We start from the raw sequence: 22,476 nt of genomic DNA on the forward strand, positions 1-22,476 counted from the left end.
GATTGTACCAGAACAAGACTTGGTAACGTCGTAAGTACGTCTCTTTTGGCCTTGGAAAGTAAAAATTGCTAAAGTACTAATATGGATAACCAGTGCATTGGACGGAAACACATGGATGAGGATTGCAGAGCTAGAGTATGTTTTGTTTTCTACTGTTAGTATAAATGACCTTCCATTGCATGCATTGCCAGAACAACAAACTCACGACAACCTCATTAAAACGGCCGTTTAGTTCGGAAAGTGGGAATACTGCTGCTACAAAAAAACACTGATCACTTATCTAGAGATATAAATGCCTAACTGATAGTGAAGTTTAATGTGAAAGAAAGTTACTAAGCTTCCAGACAATTTCTATTCCACAGAAGAATTTGTATTTATGAAATTGTAGCTTCCTTAGCCCAAAATTCTTTCGGTATACAAACATTCTTTCGTTTTAGGTGAACTCATATGTAAGTATTCAGCTTGCATCCATATTTAAATATACTGTAATTTAATAATCTGTACATTCACTCATTCCACATGAAATTCCACGTGAAATCGACGTACAACCCTTAACTAAACCCATCCACTTCCGTTTTCCTCTAACGTGTGTGACGTTATGCATGTATTGTGTCTTCCTTCGTGAATCCATTTCTCGCACTGCCTCGCTATAGCGGGTGAATGGAAGAGAGAGAACAGACTTCAATTATTTGTTACAGACAGACTATAAAAGAAACTCATTGCGCATGTCACTGTTTAGGAGAAGGTTCAAAATCTTGGCATAGCTACGCCGTTGTTTGTTTGTAGCAAAATAAATCGTCTTGTTTGTTGGAATTTACGCGAAGTCAATCCATTTCGCCGACGATTCAGCAAGAAGCCGCGTTTGCACAAGCGGGCTTATGATTGGCATACAAATTTCTTGAAGTTCGTTGCATATGCAGTGAGGAGAGCACTGTTTGGCCACGCACGTCTGCTGAAAATGTCGAGCGTATCCGAGATGCGTTCAGATGTGGCCACAGGACGGGCGAGCCAGGAACTGAAACGGTGCCAGCATATGAAACCTTACACGTTGCAGTTACTGTAGCAATTGCGTCCCGACGGCCATATCAGAATGTATGAATTTTTGGAGGATATGGCAGAGCACCCTTTTTCCGAACGAATCGTCTATCGGGTAACGTAAACCGCCACAGTGTAAGAATTCGGGGTCCACAAAATCGTGGCTGTGTAGTCAAACATGAAAGAGACTCACCGAAACTGAAAATGTGCCATTTCTGTTCAGAAAGTTTACATATCTTTCCTTTTTTGCAGAAGACAGAAATGTCATACCTGGATATATTGCAAAAATAGTTGTTTCCTCAGTTTCACGAAGATTTCTACGATTTCATTTTTATGCATGAGAGAGACCCGCCAAACTTTCGACAGGAGGTGCAGCGTTGTCTTAAGACTATCCCACAACGCTGAATTGGAAGAGGTGGGCCACAATATCTTTTTAATTGCTTTTGATCTCCCAGGTCACCAGACCTCACATTTTTCTGTGGGGGTACATAAAAGGCAGAATATCTGTCCAGTTTATGGCAGTTACTCTTCAAGAGCTGAGAAATCGAATTGTTGAAGCTGTCGATTCAATAGACATGGACCTACTGATGAGGGTGCGTATTGAAATGGAGTACTGTTTCGATGTTTCTCGAGCAACGCATGGTCTAATGTTGAGTATGTTATAGTGTCTGTGCGAACATAAAACTTGGAACCTTTATCTACCCAGTGACATCCACTATCTTTTTCTGTCTTTCGTAATTTGTCTGCAATAAATAGTTGAAACCTGTTCTCTCTTTTAGAATCATCCTGTGTTCTTCACAGTCTTCTCGGTGAATCCAAACCTGTAGCAGTATATCCCAGAGCTTTCTTTAACTGTATTATGGGACTTCTCTGCTATTATTCTCTGCAGAACATGTACAAGTTTAGACTCATTGCGGTGACTTCTTTGGACGTGTGTCCATTCTGCCTGTATAACGATGACATGCAGCAGACATTGTCCAGTAGACGCGAACATTATCACCGAAAATAAAAGGTATTGCAGGTTGAGAAAGGTGGCCCTGGCGAAGCACGCCCTGAGTGAGACCGACCACATAACAAAATTCGCCGATGCGGAGGTTCTCGCTATGGAGAAGAGGTGCCACGCCCGCTTGCTCGTGAAAACAATAGAAATCCCAAAACAGGACAAAAGATTCAACAAAAAATAGAGAACAGCCTCAAAATGAAGGGGGCCTGCATTTCCAACCTGCAATGAACGACATTTGCAGGTAGCGAGAACTCCAGTAATGACCAGGGAACAGCCCTCAGACATTAGGATGACAGGTACATATAATCTGCGGCCGCGAGTTCGATTCCAGTTGATCACCAGCATTGGAGGCCGAACCTTTGACGACATCAGCCACTCGAGCTGCCGAAACGTCAGAAAAATCCTTAACAAACGTCGGCCGAAGAAACCGTGACAGAAGCCATCAGCCAATACGCGAACAGCTGGCCACGACAGCCTCAACTACACTACTGGCCATTAAAGTTGCTACACCATGAAGATGACTTGCTACAGAAGCGAGATTTAACCGACGGAAGAAGATGCTGTGATATGCAAATGATCAGCTTTTCAGAGCATTCACACAAGATTGGCACCGGTGGCGACACCTACAGCGTGCTGATATCAGCAAAGTTTCCAAACGATTTCTCATACAGAAACAGCAGTTGACCGACGTTGCATGGTGAAATGTCGCTGTGATACCTCACTTAAAGAGGAGAACTGCGTACCATCATGTTTCCGATTTTGATAAAGGTAGGATTGTAGCCTATCGCGATTGCGGTTTATCATATCTCGACAATGCTGCTCGAGTTGGTCGAGATCTAATGACTATTAGCAGAATATGGAATCGATGGGTTCGGGAGGGTAATACGGAACGCCGTGCTGGATGCCAACGGCCTCGTATCACTAGCAGTCGAGATGACAGGCATCTTAACCGCATGGATGTAACGGATCGTGCAGCCCTATCTCGATCCCTGTGTCAACAGATGGGGACGTTTGCAAGACAGCAACCATCTGCACGAACAGTTCGACGTCGTTTGCAGCAGCATGGACTATCAGCTCGGAGACCATGGCTGCGGTTATCCTTGACGCTGCAGTGGTGTACTCAACGACGAACCTGGGTGCACAAATGGCAAAACGTCATTTTTTCGGATGAATCCAAGTTCTGTTTACACCATCATGATGGTCGCATCCGTGTTTGGTGACATCGCGGTGAACGCACATTGGAAGCGTGTATTCGTCATCGGCATACTGGCGTATCACCCGGGGTGATGGTATGGGGAGCCATTGGTTACACGCCTTTGACACCTCTTGTACGCATTGACGGCACTTTGAACAGTGGACGTTACATTTGAGATGTGTTACGACCCGTGGCTCTACCACTCATTCGATCCCTACATTTCAGCAGCATAATGCACGACCGCATGTTGCAGGTGCTGTACGGGCCTTTCTGGCTACAGAAAATGTTCGACTGCTGCTCTTGCCACCACATTCTCCAGATCTCTCACAAATAGAAAACGTCTGGTCAATGGTGGCCGAGCAACTGTTTCGTCACAATACGCCAGTGACTACTCTTGTTGAACTGTTGCATCGCGTTGAAGCTGCATGGGCAGCTGTACCTGTACACGCCATCCAAGCTCTGTTTGACTCAATGCCCAGGCGTATCAAGGCCGTTATTACGGCCGGAGGTGGTTGTTCTGGGTACTGATTTCTCAGGATCTATGCACCCAAATTGCCTGAAAATGTGATCACATGTCAGTTTCCAGTATTATATATTTGTCCAATGAAAACCCGTTTATCATCTCTAGTTGTTCTTGGTGTAGCAATTTTAATGACCAGTAGTGTATAATCTGCGGCCGCGAGCTCGACTCCAGTTGATCACCAGATTTGGAGGGCCAACCGCTGACGACACCAACCACTCGAGCTGCCGAAACATCAGAAAAAGCCTTAACAAACGTCGGCCGAAGAACCAGTGTCAGAAGCTGTCAGCCAATACGTGAACAGCTGGCCACGACAGCGTCAACAATTTTGGGCATTCAGCGGTCCTGCCAGCCAGTGCTCTTCCTTGACCTGTCTCTATGGTCACAACAGAGGTTTCATTTGCGGCTGAAAAGCAGTGACTGGCTGCCGAAGGACAATGCCCATTTCCTACAAAGTATCTTTTTTTTAATCAAAATATCCACGGGTGTACTGCCGGTCTATAGTGTCCAACGGGCACAATATTTCGGCGATCAAACATGTCGCCATCATCAGGTGAACTGACGGACTGAGCTCCTGTGAACGTGCCGGCACGGAGATCCGTACGCTATGGCTGCTCAGGGGGAACTGGGTTCGGTCACGGCGGCGGCCGATTTAAATACCCTCCGCCCGCGGCGCGCTCCCTCCACCGTCCGCGCCCCGCGCCACGGTAGCGCGGTGGAACAGATTGCGACGGCGTCTGAGATGACGTCGGTGTGATGGCTCTGTCCGCCGTGGTCGTCACAACTATGCGTTTGCTCGATTTACTCTTGATTAACCCAATCGCTGGTTCCCAAGCCTTGCTAAGATTATAGCCACAGTCACGGTTTATGGGGTCGTCATTGGTGCGAATTACGATAGCCTCTCTAACAACGCTGTCCCAGTATCTCGACGTCTGTACCAGAATCCTCGTGCGGTCATTGTCCATAGCGTGATTTTCCGACAAATAATGTTCAGCGACCGCCCACTTGTTCGGATACATCAGTCGAGTGTGCCTCTGGTGTTCACGGCTTCGATCCTCGACGGTACGCATCGTCTGACCAATATATGACTTGCCACATTGACACGGAATCTGGTACACGCCGGCCTTCCTCAAACCGAGGTCATCTTTGGCGCTCCCCACCAGTGCACGAGTTTTATTCGGAGGACAAAACACAGTTCCGACCCGGTGTTTCTTCAGAATGCGGGCGATTTTCCCCGAGAGTGCGCCTGTGTATGGAATAAATGCAGTGCCTACCTCCTCCCTCGTGACTTCATCCATATCAACAGGTTGTGCTGCAGTGGTTGGGCGGAGAGCACGTTGGATCTGCCACTCTGAGTACCCATTCTTTCGAAACACAGTTCTCAGATGTTCCAATTCCTGGGGTAGACACTCTGCGTCAGAGATAGTGCGCGCCCTATGTACTAGAGTTTTAAGTACCCCATTCCTCTGTGAAGGGTGGTGGCAGCTGTCTGCGTGCAAATACAGATCAGTGTGCGTTGTCTTCCGATACATCCCATGACCTAGGGTGCCGTCAGCCCTTCTCTTGACCAAGACGTCAAGGAAAGGTAATTTACCCTCCGTTTCAGTCTCCATAGTGAATTTGATGTTGGGGTGTATGGAGTTTAGATGTGTAAGGAAGTCAAGGAGTTTATCCATACCATGTGGCCAGATGACGAACGTGTCGTCCACGTAACGGAAAAAGCAAGTAGGTTTCCATTCGGATGACGACAGGCCTTCCTCCTCGAAGTTCTCCATGTACAAATTCGCTACCACCGGTGAGAGTGGGCTACCCATGGCGACTCCCTCCTTTTGTTCGTAGTATTCTCCATTAAAAAGAAAATACGTGGAAGTCAAGACATGCCTAAGAAGTTCAGTGGTATTCTCGTCAAACCTCTGACCAATCAACTCTAGCGACTCTCGCAGGGGTACCCTCGTAAACAAGGAAACGACGTCAAAACTCACCATGATATCTGACTCATCCAACCTGAAGCTATCAAGGCGTTTAACAAAATCCACGGAATTACGGATGTGATGAGGGCATTTACCCACATAAGGACTTAATATTCCCGTCAGGTATTTGGCCAACAAATATGTAGGTGCCCTGATGTTGCTGACAATGGGGCGTAATGGTACCCCCTCTTAGTGAACCTTCGGGAGTCCATATAGTCTAGGCAGTACCGGACCTTGGGGGTAACAATTTCTTAGCGTCACCCTCCGGTAAACCTGCGTCCTTGAGAAGAACCCTCGTCTTGTTCTCCACCTTCTTTGTAGGGTCAACGCTGATCTTCCGGTAGGAATCGTCATTTAGCAGGCTCTGCATCTTATCAGTGTAGTCCTTATGGGAGACAACAACTGTAGCATTGTCTTTGTCAGCCGGTAAGACAACAATTTCAGAGCGTTCCCTCAGATCACGAATGGCCGCCCTCTCTTTAATGATGATATTTGTCTTGGATTTCGTCAACGCACGACAAGTTTCACGACGTATTTTCTCGGCTGATTCTGGCGGAAGTCGAGCTACAACCTGTTGAACAGCACTAACAATTTCTGCGACCGGAGTGAACTTGGGGGTGGGAGCGAAGTTGAGACCTTTCTGCAAAACCGAGACCGCATCATCACTCAACACCATGCCACTCAAATTGATGACAGTCTTGCACGGAACCTGCAGAGATGGTTTGTCAAGGAGACGTGAGAACTTTGCTGATTCCGCCCATAAGAAGGCTACGGGACGTCAAACAGCTGACACCCAGGTGACACCATCAATCCAATCCCAGGAAAAAGAAGTGAACTTAGTAGCCAGTAGCAAATGTAATTTGAGTAATTCCTGTGAGATAAACTCAAGGCTCCGGCGGGTGAATTGCACTCTCTCACGTACCAATGCGAGGCTGGCTCGTTTCTTGATTCTCCTAGCTGCTGCAGAATCGATGTGATGGATAACCTTAGCAAAATTTGGAACAACATTCTCGGAACGACATCTCTTTGGAAAGGCAAGAGTACTTAGCAAACGACATCTACGGTGGCGCAACTTTTCAAATTTCTTCATGCTGCGATACATCTTTTTTTGCCCGATTGTGTTAGACTTTTCTTTTAAGATCAAACTAAAGTGAATATTTTTTGTACCGGTCGATGAAGTGGATGTTTTCCACGTGGTCCATTGCCTTGCGCATACCAAGTAACGACGTTCGCACTGCACGAAACTAAAGAAAGCGGCAGCTCTTTGTTGTGCGGTCGAAAACCTACTGAGGTCCGCCTCACCTCGAAACAGCCTCGGGCAACACGTTTACACGACTTGCGCAGTGATCTGTAGCGCGAGGCTGTTCAGCGCAGGGTAAACGCGCTTCCAAACTGTCGAGGTCAGTAGCGCGCTGCCGCGGCAGCAGCGTCCCGTGTATCTTCTGGAACGGTGAGGAGTGAATGGCCCGGTGTGTTGTGCTGAGCTGCGGCGTGACCTTGCAGAGCGCTGACTCATTGCTCACACTGTGCATGCCGCGTCCCTGCGGGCAACGGCCCAGCAACCAAGGGTCCGCTAACGAGCTGTCCTGTCGTGTCGTGTCGTGTCGTGGCAGGGTCTGGGCATTACCGCGCTCTCCCAGAATGCGCAACTTGCAGATTAAGAGGAATGGAGCTGAGAACGTTTCAAGTGCAGAGCGTCAGAAGGAATTCTGGTAGGCAATCGACAAGGTTAGGAGGTATATCAAGAGAAATAACTTCACAAAAGGAATGCCTTCACAAACGAAGACGAAGTAAATATTCCTCAATTCGAATTGAGAACAGCTGCCAACATGAATAACGTAGGAGTAAATATTCTCGGAGTGGTGAAGCAACTCAAATCACTTAATAAAAGCAAGTCTTCTGGTCCTGACAGTATACCAATAAGCTTCCTTCCCGAGTATGCTGATGCATTAGCTCCATACTTAACAATCATATACAACCGTTCACTCGACGAAAGATCCGTACCCAAAGACTGGAAAGTTGCACAGGTCACACCAATATTCAAGGGAGGTAGTGTGAGTAATCCACTAAATTACAGGCCCATATCGTCAAAGTCGATATGCAGCAGGATTTCAGAACATATATTGTGTTCGAACATTATGAATTACCACGAAGAAAACGGTCTATTGACACAGTCAACATGGGTTTAGAAACCATCGGTCAGGGTCAACTGCCACACGATGTGTAGACAAGGGATTTCAGATCGATTCTGTATTTCTGGATTTCCGGAAGGCTTTTGACACTGTACCACACAAGCGGCACGTAGTAAAATTGGGTGCTTAAGGAATATCGTCTCAGTTGTGTGACTGTATTGGAGATTTCCTGTCAGAGGGGTCACAGTTCGTAGTAATTGACGAAAGTCATCGAGTAAAAAGAACTGATTTCAGGCGATCCCCAAGGTAGTGTTATTGGCCCTTTGCTGTTCCTTATCTATATAAACGATTTGGGAGACAATCTGAGCAGCCGTCTTCGGTTGTTTGCAGATGACGCTGTCGTTAATCGACTACTAAAGTCATCAGAAGATCAAAACAAACTGCAAAATGTTTTAGAAAAAATGTCTGAATGGAAAAGTGGCAGTTGACCCTAAATAACGAAAAGTGTGAGGTCATCCACATGAGTGCTAAAAGGAATCCGTTAAACTTCGGTTACGCGATAAATCAGTCTAATCTAAAAGCCGTAAATTCAACTAAATACCTAGGTATTACAATTACGAACAACTTAAATTGGAAAGAACACCCAGAAAGATTGTGGGGAAGGCTAACCAAAGACTGCGTTTTATTGGCAGGACACTTAAATGTAACAGACCTACTAAAGAGACTGCCTGCACTACGCTTGTCTGTCCTCTTTTAGAATACTGCTGCGCGGTCTGGGATCCGTACCAGACAGGACTGACGGAGCACATCGAAAAAGTTCAAAGAAAGGCAGCACGTTTTGTATTATCGCGAAATATGGGAGAGAGTGTCACAGAAATAATACAGGATTTGGGCTGGAAATCATTAAAAGAAGGGCGTTTTTCGTTGCGACGGAATCTTCTCACGAAATTCCAATCACCAACTTTCTCCTCCGAATGCGAAGAAATTTTGTTGAGACCGACCTACATAGGGCGGAGCGATTACCACGATAAAATAAGGGAAATCAGAGCTCCTACGGAAAGATATAGGTGTTCATTCTTTCCGCGCGCTATACGAGACTGGAATAATAGAGAATTGTGAAGGTGGTTCGATCAACCCTCTGCCTGGCACTTAAATGTGGTTTGCGGGTTTCCATGTAGATGTATATGAATACCTATTTCTATATTTGTATACACTTCGAACCACTGTGAAGGCTATGGTAGAGGATATTTCCCTTTGTACCACGTTTTGAAGTATATCCCTCCTTTTCCATATGGGGTGCGGCACGAATGATTGCTTAAACGCCTCTGCGTAGCGCCTACGGAGCGATACGTAGTAAATAGTAGTTATTCCTAGATGCCGGACTTGAAGCTGTTTCTTGAAACTTTGTTAGTAGGAATTCCCAGAATAGTTTGCGTCTACCGTCAAACCTCTGCCAGTTCGGTTTTTCCAGCGTCTACGTGACGCACTCCCATGGGTCAAACATACCTGTGACTTTAACTGTTGCCCTTCTTTGTATACATTCAATATTCTACTGTAGTCTATACACTTGAGCAACATTCTACACTGTATTGTCTGTTTCTTTAGCAGTTTCCTTTGTAGGATGACTGCATTTTCTAGTATCTTACCCATGAACCAATATGTTCCATTTGCTTCACTTATAACTGAGCCTTTGTTTTCAATTAATACCGCTACTAATTGTCAAATTGTTATACCACAGTATTTGCGCGCATTTACTATCATTCACTGATTTTATAGTCAGACGATAGCAGGAACTCTTAGTTTGGTGAAGTGCGTAATTTTACATTTAAATCAAGTTGCCTATCATTGCACCGCTTTAAAATCTTACGAAGATCTGATTGTGCGTGTTTGTTCACCTTCTCTCAGGCAGTACTACATTATAGAAAACTACTTCACTTCCAAAAGATCTGAGGTTACTATTGGTATTGTTTAAGCCTTACAACATGAACAGCAAGCTGTCCAACACACTTCCCTGGGGGAACCCTGAAGTTACTTCTACATTTTTTCGGTACCTCTCCATTCAGGTTAAGATGTTGCTTCCTCCCTATCAAGAAATACCCAATACGGTCAAAATTTTTCTTGCTGCCCCGAATGAGCGTACTTTCATTAGTAGCAGTTGGTGTGGCTCTGGGTCAAAAGCTTTTCGGAAACCAGGGAACATCGCGCCTGGTGGCACTGATCCATTGCTTTCAGGATGTCGTGTGAAAAAAGCCAAGATGGTTATCGCAAGAACTATGTTTTCAGAATCCTTGCTGGCTAGCATAGAGATCATTCTATTCAAGATACTTTAGAAATTTTGAGCTCAGAATATGTTCCAAGTTTCCATAACAGATTGATGTCAAAGGTATTGGTCGGTACTTTTGTGAATCACGTCTGCTACCTTTCTTATAGACGGGTATGACGCGTGTTTTCTCCCCACTCCTGGACACAGTTTTTTGTCTGAGGGATCTTCGGTGTGGTATGGTTAAAAGAAGGTGTAACACAACGGCAAATTCTGTATAGAATTATATAGGGGTTTCATCGCGCCCTGCAGCGTGATGAATCGGCGAACTCAGGCGAGGGCTGCAGCCGCGTTTCGGAAAGTAATCTCATTGCGGGTGGTGGCTAAACTTGTCGGTATCCTTGCGAAGCTGTGTACATTGGTAATAGGAATGAACTCATACAATCGTGAGCAGGCCATTTGGATCATGATTATTAGTGAAACTTCCTGGCAAATTATAACCGTGTGCCGGACCGAGACTCTGACTCGGGACCTTTGCCTTTCGCGGGCAAGTGCTCTACATCTGAGCTTCTGTAAAGTTTGGAAGATAGGAGGCGAGGTACTGGCGGACGTAAAGCTGTGAGGACGGGGCGTGAGTCGTGCTTGGGTGGCTCAGATGGTAGAGCAGTTGCCGGCGAAAGGCAAAAGGTCCAGAGCTAGAGTCTCGGTCCGGCACACAGTTTTAATCTGCCAGGAAGTTTCGTATCACCGCACACTCCGCGGCAGAGTGAAAATCTCATTCTTCAATGATTATTAGTGTTTTACATTTACATCTGCAAACTTACTCTGGAAGCCACCATAGAGTGAATCGTGGAGGGTACCTTTATAAAATCTGAGACAATTCCAAGATTTATCACTCACACATGGAGAGACCTCGGCGGTTGTTTTGTCCGGTCTCTTACGAAGGAAGAGCACTTAGTTATTTGAGGACGACGGCTGAAATCCGTGACCGGCCATCCAAATTTAGGTTTCCGTGTTTTCTCTAAAATGCTCCTTTCAAATGCCGGGATGGCTGAATTGAAATGGCACGGCTGATTTCCTTCCCCATATTTGAAACATTCCGAGCTTGTGCTCTAATGACCACGACGGTAAGTTAAACCTTAATCTTCCTTTCTTCTTCTTCTTCTTCTTCTTCTTCTTCTTCAAGCCGTCCTGTTGTTGTCGGTCTAACGCCTCCTGTGGATGTAGGGTTCTTGATCTGCGTTTATAATGTCTAGCCACACCAATATTGGCATTCTACGTTGTCCCTGGCCTTCGAGAGTGAGAGGATAGGCTGAGCTGATGACTGAAGTAGGTGACCCCCATATGGCGTGTACATACCATCGAAGGCTCCATTCTTCGATCTTCTCACTGTTCGCAATCAGTCCTGTTAGTTGTCAGATCGTTCTATTATTGATGAGGTCGAGCAGGGAAATGCGTAATGATCTTCTCAGTATCCGCATTTCCATGACTTGTGGTAAGTGCTCAACGCGTCTGGCATTCATGCAGGAAGAAAATCAGAAATCATGTCACAGTAATCACGGGCCTATTAGGTGAATAACTCTCCTGTACCTTTTTTAAGATGGTAGCTCACGTTCACAAGTTAGGCCTCTGTAAGGGCTGGGCGAACATTTAGTTCTTATTCAGCTGCTTTTGTGTCGCTACTTTTAATTTGTACAGAGCAGTTGCTATCCGACGAGTAATACGGAATTATGGATTGACGTCACCCCACGTTGTAACAAGGCTAACTTGCTTCAAAAGTGTTTTTAGATGGTCAGTATATTTTTATCCATTTATTTCCCGCTTGTCTGTTATGTTTGTGGCCTCCTTCTGTCCGTTATTATAGAACTTTAATAACCATGAAACGAAATACGATGGGACGAGTATCTTCTTAATTAAGCCGTCCCACAGTCTTGGCTTTTGCACCGAGTGTATCGAAATAACGATTCCAGAACCCCAAGTGAACACGGACAGTGACTTCAATTTAAAAAAGGCTTCAGGTCCGACACTCATTAAGATATCACCGGCCATCACATCCACCAGAGGTGGAAAACGCTAAGACAGTCTGCGTTTCACGGAATATCAGAGCGTATACTCAAAAACAAAAGAGCAGATCAAACCCAACTATAGTCCACAGTCTGGGTTGAGTCCAGGCACCGAATACACATAGTTGCACAGCTTGCAGCATCTGAAAAAGACGGCAGGACTGATCGTCGAAATATTGTGCATAAATGAGAAACGGCAGTTCGGAAGAACACCCAGAAGCACACTACTTATTAATCACGCCGAGAAAACATAAAATGAAGAAAATAATTACATCGCCACTGAAGTGTGGCCACACCGTAGTCTGGAATAGCGTGCACGTGACCTTCGCACATGCAAAAACGCTAATATCTGTGCCCTATGAGACATATGGTGAACAGCAGTAACTTTTATGGGCTGCTTTCTATGCATTTCTTATAGCGAGGTGGTGGTTCTTAACGATACGGCTGCACTACAGTTGTCCAGCACTAAACTAAAGTAACGAATGTGTTTTTGCAGTGTCGCCTATGCGTCAATCGCATGTCGGTAAGTTGCAAATTTGAGCCGGCCAGTGACTGTGTCCGTATGGTCGAGACGGTCAAGGGGACCGTTCGCGAGACACGGAAAAAATCGGGTTCGAGTCACGGTCCAGCATAAATTTTCAATTTTCCCCAAGGATGTATTTCAATGTCCAATGACAGCTAATGTCTTTATTTCCTTTGGATCGAATTCTACACTGCGTGGCGGCAGACCTGCTGTCTCGCCAACAAACCTTCCATTAAGGCTGGTTTCCACAGGAATGGATCACTTACACGTTAATTCCCCCACTATCACTAGCGTAAGTCAACTTAAAAAATGGTTCAAATGGCTCTGAGCACAGTGGGACTTAACATCTGTCATATGTCCCCTAGAACTTAGAACTACTTAAACCTAACTAACCTAAGGACATCACACACATCCATGCCCGAGGCAGGATTCGAACCTGCGACCGTAGCGGTGGCGCGGATCCAGACTGGAGCGCCTAGCACCGCTTGGCTTACTTCTGCACAGCAGCACAAAATTTAATTACAAAATTAAATCTCTTGGTGGTTGAGGATGAGTCATATTTACAGCACCGTGTGACGTATCAGAACCTTGACTAAAAATAAAAGCAAAGCGAAATGGTTGACACAAAAGTGGCCTCCAAGTAATTAACATAAAAATTTTAGAAGTAGTGCTTCTCGGAATGCGATACGTGTATTGAAGTGATGGTAGTGTTTCCATTTGCCCACTATCCGAATTCTACACGTAGTTGAACAGGAGCGGACAGCATCTCATACATGTTAGAATTTATATTTTACATTCGAAAACTGTTTTCTTACTTGGCAGATAGCTCCCTAATTAGAGTACTGGATGTTTCTAAAAGATTTCTACGAGATACTTATTTTCGTATTCGACATTTGTTGGTCCGTTTTTTTCGTCAACATCAGAAGCAGCTCTTCGGTTAAAAGCTGTACAATCATATCAAATCTCGTACAGAGAGAAGCTAGTTTACCCCAAAGCTTACTGGTAAGCTTCTCCCCAAAGAAAACGTCGCTTGTCGCCATCTTGAAAGTCGGGTAAGTAGCGTTTCCATCTTCGGCGGGTGGAAATGCTAACTTCTTTGTTAGGGTAGCAAGGAGGAGAAGGGCGTTTACTACGCGTAATTCGTGCCTGTGAAATCCGGCTTTGGGTTGGCATACCAGAAGTTGCAACTGTTTCCTATAAACACAGACAAACAGTGTGAGCCGGGGTCTTTAGAATAAAACATAGTGATTAAAACGTTTGTTTGTCTGAAGTTTAAGTTAGCTTAAGCGGTGTGTAAGCTTAGGGACCAATGACCTCAGCAATTTGGCCCCATAAGACCTTCCCATAAATTTCCATTTTCTTGCGTTATTTTACCTGCAAAGTACCACGAATCCTTAACTTCATTTACTACATCAATTTTGATACTACATTTACTCCTTAAGACTGTTTATTCAATTCAGCACATCCTGCAGTTTTTCTTCACTTTCACTTATGATAACAGTTTCATCAGCGAATCTTGTCACTAATGTCCTTTCATCCTGAATTTTAATCATACTCTTTAACCGTTCATTTATTTCCGTACTTGCTTCTACGTTGTATAAATTTAGCAGTAGAGGCGAAATACTGTACCCCTGTTGTACACACTTTTCAATCCGAGCACTTCATTCTTGGTTTTCGGTTATTCTAATTCCCTCTTGGTTTTTGTTCATGTATATTATCCGTCTTCACCTATAGCTTACTCCTACTTTACTCAGAATTTCTAACATCTTGCTGCATTTTACAACTGTCGAATGCTTTCTCCAAGTCGACATTTCCTAGGAACGTATCTTGATTTTTCTGAAGTCTTTTTTCATCGTCGACAGCAACGTCAAGAGCTGTCTGGCGCTGGTTGACTTCCCGAAGCCCTAGCAGTAACAACCGTTATATCACTGTACTCGTCTTCTAAAGAGCTTTCCAATGTTGGTAAAGAAAGGATATTGTCCGATTAATGCTAAAAGTAAGGGGATTAAACATGCAACTGAATTACGTGACCCGCTGCATACTATCAAAGGCTAAAAGTATTGTGTTAATCTCTTTAATGATTCACACAGTAAGTATTGGTGAGTCACCTGTGTAAAGGTCCAAGAATAAACCGACGAGGATCTTCCTGTTAACTAGTGGATAGGACCAGATTATCACCGAGTTATTTTTTTCCCGTTTCTCATGAGGCGTCTAGTAATTGCTTCGTGGCGACCTCTTTATAGTACTTAATTACAGAGTGCGAAGCTGTGTAGCGAAATCCTAGTCGGAGCTGTCACTGTAGAGCCGGATAGGTAAAGCATAGCAGGGATTGTACCGAGAGGCAGAAAGAGACCGCTTATTTCACGCGGCACCCGGTGCACGTCAGAGATGAAAATAAAAGCCACACGTACTGAAAGATTCCACTGAGAGAAGTCTTGTGTGACAACAACATGCTACGCCAGCTGTTTCACCCATCAACACGCCCGCTTAAAGCCTAAACGAAAAGCAAAAACTTCCCGCGTTCTCTGTCGTTTACCGACATTTTTCGGGTTACGTAGGGGCAAACTCCCCTGTGTGAGGCAAAATAGTCGTACGGGATGTACATCATAGTAGTCTCTGACTTCTCGTTATTTTCCTGTATTGTATGTGGCGGGAAAAAAAAGGGCGGGGACACAAAATATGTAATCGCTTCAGAACGTTTGTTCGACTCTTCAAAGGCGATAACCTGTCTACCGATAGTGTTTGTCTGGCAAGCACCTGTTGGAGTTCCGACAACATGCGGAAGACAATGAATGCCTGTTTGTGCTGAGTAATTGGAACCTCCACGGTAACTTGCCGTTCCACGAAACAGGTAATGTGCGCCGCAACGATTTTCAACTAGACAAATTTGTCTGCACCTGTCTGACCTAAAAAGTAAAAAATGGCGCAACTTTTCTATCATTACAAAACTAATAAACTGACGGAAAAAGTCGCTACACCAAGTAGGACTTGTGCGAGATTAAGTGGTAGGAGTGAAAGGCGCCAATGGAATAAGAGTGGCGCCACTATGAGATTGCGAATCATGTTAATTTTATATACGCACTGTAACGGTCGTGAGCGTTGGTTGCCTCTGAGATAGGACGTGGTGAGCTGACGCAAGTGAAAAATGTCTTTACGACAACGATGACGCCAATATCAACTCACTGAGTTTAAACAAGCTCGTGTAATAGGCTAGAAGAAACTGGATGTTGCTTTCGCGATACTGCAGAAAGACTTGACAGGAAAGCAGCCACTGTACTCGATTGCTTCGTGCGGTGGTCACGGAAAGGTACGGTAGCCAGAAGACTGTGCTACTGACAGCCACGTGGCAGTACCGAGACGTTAAGACCGTCGTGTCCAGCGTGCGTCCGTAGCGCATTGTACTGAGTCTGCAGCGGTAATTCGAGCAGCAGTTGGCAGCACAGTGACAACGAACTGTTACAAATCGTTTACTTCTATGACAGCTCCGAACCAGACGCCCTGTCGCATGCATTATACTGTCCACAAACCAGAGCAGTTTGCGAGTCAGTGGTGTCAAGCGAGAGCTCATTGGAGGTTGGAGTGGAGCTCTGTTGTGTTTTCTGATGAAAGCTGGTTCTTTCTCGTTGCCACTGATGGCCGTGCGCTGGCTAGGAGGAGGCTGAGCCCTAGCCACACTGGACCTACATCTGCGGTGTGGTTTTGTATGACAGCAGGAGCAATGTCCTGGTTATCCCACGCACCCTGACTGCAAATTTGTACATCAGTCTGCTGATTAGACCTGTTTTGCTGCCATTCATGGAAGGCATTCCAGCGGATGTTTTCCCACAGGGTAACGCTCGCCCACACACAGCGTTTCCACATGTTGCCTTGGCCTTCTCTATCACCACAGATGTCTCCAGCCGAGTTCGTATGCTACATCATCGGACGACAATTCCAGCTTCATCCACAACCGTGTACTGACCAAGTGCAACAGGCATGGAACTCTATACCACAAACTGACTTCCGGTACCTATATGACGCAATCCATGCACGCTTGAATGCTTGCATTCAACATTTTGGCGGTTGCACCGGTTATTAATGTACCAGAATGTCACATTTTGTAATCTTTCTGGCTTAGTCAGACATCATATTAGGCTCCAAGAAGCTGTTCCCAGAGCAATGCAGATGCAGGAAGTATATAGACGACGAAATGTGGTGTGAGGTACCTGCGACAGATATTAGATTCGGTACCATTTCCGTGAGAAAGACCGCCTGCATAATGCTACTGCTCTGTGATTGGCTGCTGTGTTCGGAGCAAGGGCGCCAAAACGTTAAAGTATAGTTATTATTAATAGTTAAACTACTCATTGGAATGACTTCACATTTTAATATAAATATCTCTCAACAGCTGACTATCAATCGGTCATTTTAGAATCATTAAAAACAATTTAAATAAAAAACGAAAGTCTGACGAAATTGCAGACGATGCAATTCGGAAGCGTTCGGGTCACGCCTTTTCTGGTATGGCTCGCGAAGTGTTTCGAGCTGTTCGTCACTCTGGGTTCGGCAGTCGAGAAGAACAGACATGTTGCCTATCATAGGATGTGTTTGCCAGTATTCAGTATTAAAAGACTCACTCCGGTAGTCATGAGCCGAAGACACGTGCCACAAATAGTGTAAAGATACATTTTCGTAAACATTGTGTTTGATCATGTACTTTGCTGTATCAGAAGGTGTTGTGTTAAGATCATGTAGTCTTCTCGTGTCGCTATATTAAAATACGTGAGTGGCATCCCAAAGAAGTGATACATTATTTCAGAACAGAAGCTCGCTAAAAGTCAGTTTCAACCTCAAGATACAGAACCTACGACCTGCGTGCTGTTCTCTGCGCTGGGGACATCAACTTGAAGACAGCAGGTTAGTGAACTACAGGTATAACAGAACCTTCGTATTCCACACAGGGCAGTGGAAACAACTAGGCGCCTCACGTGTACTGCATGCACAGAACAAATGTGCTCAGTGACACGTCATCTGCAGTAATGCAGAGGAGGCAAAGGAGAATGTTATTAACACCAGCAGTCAATTCACTCTTCCTTTCTTGCCGTAATTTGCAATAGCTTTTCTCGTCCTTACATTAAGCTGTGATCCTGCAACGTTATTCACTTAAATATGTTACCTAGACAAACGTATTCTTGAAAGTTCATTATTCTCCATTGCTTGGTTCTTCGAGCTTGCGATTTTATTCCGTCAGTGTATATTTTTAACAACGTTTGTACTCGAAAGTATTGTTACGTTTGTACCAACTTCAGGCTGATAATCCCATATTTCCGACACGCTTCAGCGTAAGCCATCGAGGTTTTTAAACCTCACTAATCACATTTCAATATAATTAACGCTTAAGCTATGCGAGCACTTCTCGTTGCCTAAACTCAGCCGTTTTGCAGCCACTTTGAACACACGCTGAATAGAAACACACTTATCGCACGAGAGGCCAGAAAATCTGTTTTTGGATGACTGTAGCCGTGACAACAATGATGTATTTTGATGCTTTTACCGTAAGGAGATCGTGGAATTGTTGGCCTATGGTGAGGCAATCGGAAAATGTAGAACAGATAGGAAAAACCGTAAGAGTTCTAAAGGTTCATGCTGTTTCTCAGCCTAATTTTTAACAGAGCAAGGAAGTTAATTGTTATATGCTTACTGGCACACGTGCAGTGCAGACGGAGAATGTAATATTTTGCAAAAAATAAAATTATATTTTCCGTTAGGATTCCTGAGGTTCATGGTCTGCTCCTTAATACAAAATATAAACGCATTATGAGGTAAATGTGAATAAATACACCCACTATAAAGAACAGTATGCTTGGCGTTTCTTAAGAATACCAACGAAAGTTTCCATATTTACACAAGCCACCTCACGGTGTGTGGTACAGAGTACTTTGAGAACTCACCTCATTTCTCTCCCTTCCCCCCTCCCGTTTTCCTGATCCAGCCTCCGTGTGGGCTCAAATCGCTCCGATTTTACCTTCATGCCCTTTATATCAAGATATACGTGACAGGCAAGATATACGTGAGAGGCAAGATATACGTAACAGGTAGCAATAGTATATCGGTTGACTCTCTTAGGAAAGTACTGTGTCGGAACTTTAATAGTAAAGCAGACTGTGATCCAGAACGCCTCTCTTGCATCATCTGCCACTGGAGTTGGCTGAGCATCGCCGTAATGTTTTCGCGCTTATTACGTAGACCTGTAACGAAACGTGCTGCTCTTCTTAGGATCTTATGTATTTCCTCTATCAGTACTATCTGGCACAGATAACAGACTGACGAGATATTCAAGCGTTGCTCTAACGAGTGCTTTGTTATCTCCCTCCTTTGTGGGTGTACTACATTTCCTGTGGATTCTTCTGATGAATCTGTTTGAAATCTGCCTTACCTGCCATTAGTCTTAAGTGCGCTGATTCTAAAGCGACCAGTGAGCTCCTTTAAGGGCTCGATTACTATAGCATACCGTACAAAAAGTGTTACACACTTAATCCTGCTTGCGGAATACAGATGTAAATGGAGAATACATATGTCAAGCGATGTTGTCGACTGTCGTGTACGTGCTATGAACTGGGAACTAGGTAAGCAAGTTCATTACGTCACAAACATGGCCATTGAAAACGCAGTACAACGCATCGAAACCGATAACGGTAAGTAAAATAAAACAGAGGTAACAACTAGGTGGTTGTTTACTTCGGTTCATAAATAATTATGTCCACGGTACCCTGGTCACTGCTCCTGTCATGAGAGAAGCGTTGAATTCTTCCTAACGATTCAAAGAGCTAATAATGTGAACAGAGTGTAGGGTTCTTGTTATTAATAAGCAGTTTTTTCTACGACTTTATCATCTCATTAATTTTCTTCGATAAGAGGGTTCATTGTAACTGTAGGCTATCGAAGCCCACCACCTGTGGCGTACTGTTGAACATTATGTTATGGCCAAAGGCAGAAAGCAACACACTGCAGACTAAAATTTTGCGCTATCCAAAACACGGATGTGCAAAGTCGTAGGTGATCGACCTGCCTGCCCATACGTACTTACGTAGTCTGCTCATTATCTTCCACGAAATCGCCGAGTCACAGACTTCCCGTCCACGTCTCACAGAACAAACTGATATGACTTTTACAGCTGTGACCTGATTGCCGAAAATAATCTAACAGAAACACGCAATTGCTCCCCACCTTTTCAGTGTCCCGCGATTGTTCTCGCTTCGGTCATCAAATATAAAGTTGATTTTCAGCAGTTCCCCATTTCTGGTTCGCCAGTTATCGTCTTCATTTCACCATAACAGCTACACATCAACGATGTGCTTTATACAGGGAGTTTCAAGATAAACAGTAAATTTTTTAGTTGGCGACAATGTAGACTACTTAAAAAAATTCTACATAACAAGTAAAATTTATATAGGTTACATATATCTGTCAAAATATAAATGAAACAAATACATTAACTTAGATAACGGGGCCCTTTAAGACGATGCGGTAACACGATAGACCCAATCAACTGGTGGTGTGTCACCACGCAACACATTTACAGAGAAGCGTTCTTTACAACATACCTCCACAAAAACATGTGGAGTTAGTTAGGTGTTCCATTGATCAATAGCACGGAAAACCCGTTATGATGTGGAACGTGTCAAGTGCACAGGAAACAAGGTTTTCTTACATTATAGTGTTATACCTAAATATTTCTATTATCTATCCCATTCCCTTCAATGGCACAAAATGCATATATTTATCTCCAGATTTATTTACTCATATTCAAGATTTCTTCTATGCTATAGAAGGAGTTGTCAAGGAGGCAATTTGTTTTTGAAACTATTACTGCTGTCTGTCAGACATTTTATTTCATCTGGTAATTTATCAAAAAGTTTTATAGCAGCATATTTCACCCCTTTCTGTGCCAAAGATAGGTTAAAGGGATAGTGTAGGTCTTTCTTTTTTCTGGTATTGTAATCATGAATGTCGCTGTTGATTTTAAAATGGTCCATCTTGTTGAGAAGAAATTTCATTACTGAGTAAATGTACTGTGAAGCAGTTGTAAGAATTCCTAACCTTTTAAACAGATGCCTACAAGATGTGCGACTGTGATTTTCTTCGGACCACCGAATTGGGTTACGACTGCCATTGAAACTGTCACGAGCTGAAGTTGCTTCATCAGTAAGCAGTATTAACGGGAATACTCAGCGATCTGCAATTAGCCAACCACAAAATTCTAATCGTCTACCTCCATCTCGATCTCGAAGGTGTTGAATGCGCTGTAGATGGTGAGGATAGAGACCGTGTATACGTAATGCCCCATATATTCCTTTATGTGAAACAACAATAGGTATATAAAATCAGGAGTGATTGCTGAAGCACTACTTTCTACACGAAATCATAACTTATCTCTGTAACCAGCTGTATGCCTTTAACCAACAAAAACTGGATACATGCTACGCCTAAATGGAATGTTTTGTTCGAATTAATCTACACAACCACCTTCCAAAACACACTCTTAGGGGAAAAAAACCAGAAAAACGACGCACCACGGTGGAGTTATCCGAAAGGGGCGGAAATCGGTAGATGTGATGTACACATACAGACAAACAAATGATTACAGTTTCAGAAAAACTGGATGATTTGTTCGAGAGAAAGAAGCTTCACAAATTGAGCAAGTCAATAACGCGTTGGTCCAGTTCTGGCCCTTATACAATCGATTGTTCGGCTTGGCATTGATTGGCAGAATTGTTGGATATTCTGAGCGTTATCATGCCAAATTGTCCAATTGGCGGGCCTTGGCCGCTGGATCCAGCAAGTAATGCCTCATTTATAATTACGTGGTATGGGGGTCCGGTTTTTGTGACTGAACAAAAGATCTGTCTGTATCAACACACATTAATTTTAGCCATACCCAAATAGCTATATTCATCATCTTTTTCTTTCGAAGGAGCAGCTAAGGACAGCGATATTCAACTATTCAGCCTGAAGAGGGGCTCGGTGTTTGTGCAGTAATCCCACACTCTCTGGCTGTGTTTCTCCGTTCCCTCCTTTGTCCAAAGGGCGCCCGTCTTTTTATGGATTGATCTGTCCTGAAACCTCTTTTCTTTTAGTATCCTGAGAAGTGCTCGGTTTCTAATGTCACCTTCAATTCAGTTACTGGATGTCTTTCTACTATCAGCAATGGTGTCACGATCTTCCTGCTCTTCCAGTAGTTGAGAGGTCGGTTGGTGAGTCTTGTTTGGTCCATCCTTGTGATATGGACGTAGGAAGAGAGACGTCTCTTCCTGGCTACATCTGTGATTTTCTCAGGATGACTATAGCTCGTGGTTTGTTTTTTACTCACCATCTGCTTTGATCAGTCCCAGAATTTTTCTCAGGACCTTCCTCTCCTGAATCTCTATTTGTCAAGGCTTTCCTGTTCAGATTCAAGCATTCTGAGGCATATAGGGTATCAGGGCGAATAACTGTTTGGTAGTGTTTTAAATTGGAATTGCGAGATAGGCATTTATTCTAATAGATGTTCTTGGTTAATCAATATGCTAATTGTAACTTATTAATCTGAGTTGTTAGTGCTGTTCCTTCTGATACATTAGGTGCCAACCATTCTCCTACAAACTTTAATCTGTCAACTTTCCCAGTTTGTCCTTGTTCCAACTATAGTTCAATGGGAGTGTTACTGATGCTGGTGAGGTGTTTTGTCTTCTCTAGTGACAGGTGAAGTCCTACCTCGGCAGCCTGGAGTTTGAGCATATTGAGCTGCTTTACTGCT

General features: G+C 44.1%; 1 protein-coding gene across 3 annotated transcripts in view; it reads right to left on the bottom strand.

Annotated features, from left to right (window-relative positions):
• LOC126272078 (RB1-inducible coiled-coil protein 1) overlaps positions 1–22,476 on the bottom strand; it is a 295,670-nt gene that overhangs the window by 254,574 nt on the left and 18,620 nt on the right. The window lies entirely within an intron of this gene.

The sequence above is a fragment of the Schistocerca gregaria genome, chromosome 5 (assembly GCF_023897955.1).
Source record: "Schistocerca gregaria isolate iqSchGreg1 chromosome 5, iqSchGreg1.2, whole genome shotgun sequence".
NCBI classification, from domain to species: domain Eukaryota; kingdom Metazoa; phylum Arthropoda; class Insecta; order Orthoptera; family Acrididae; genus Schistocerca; species Schistocerca gregaria.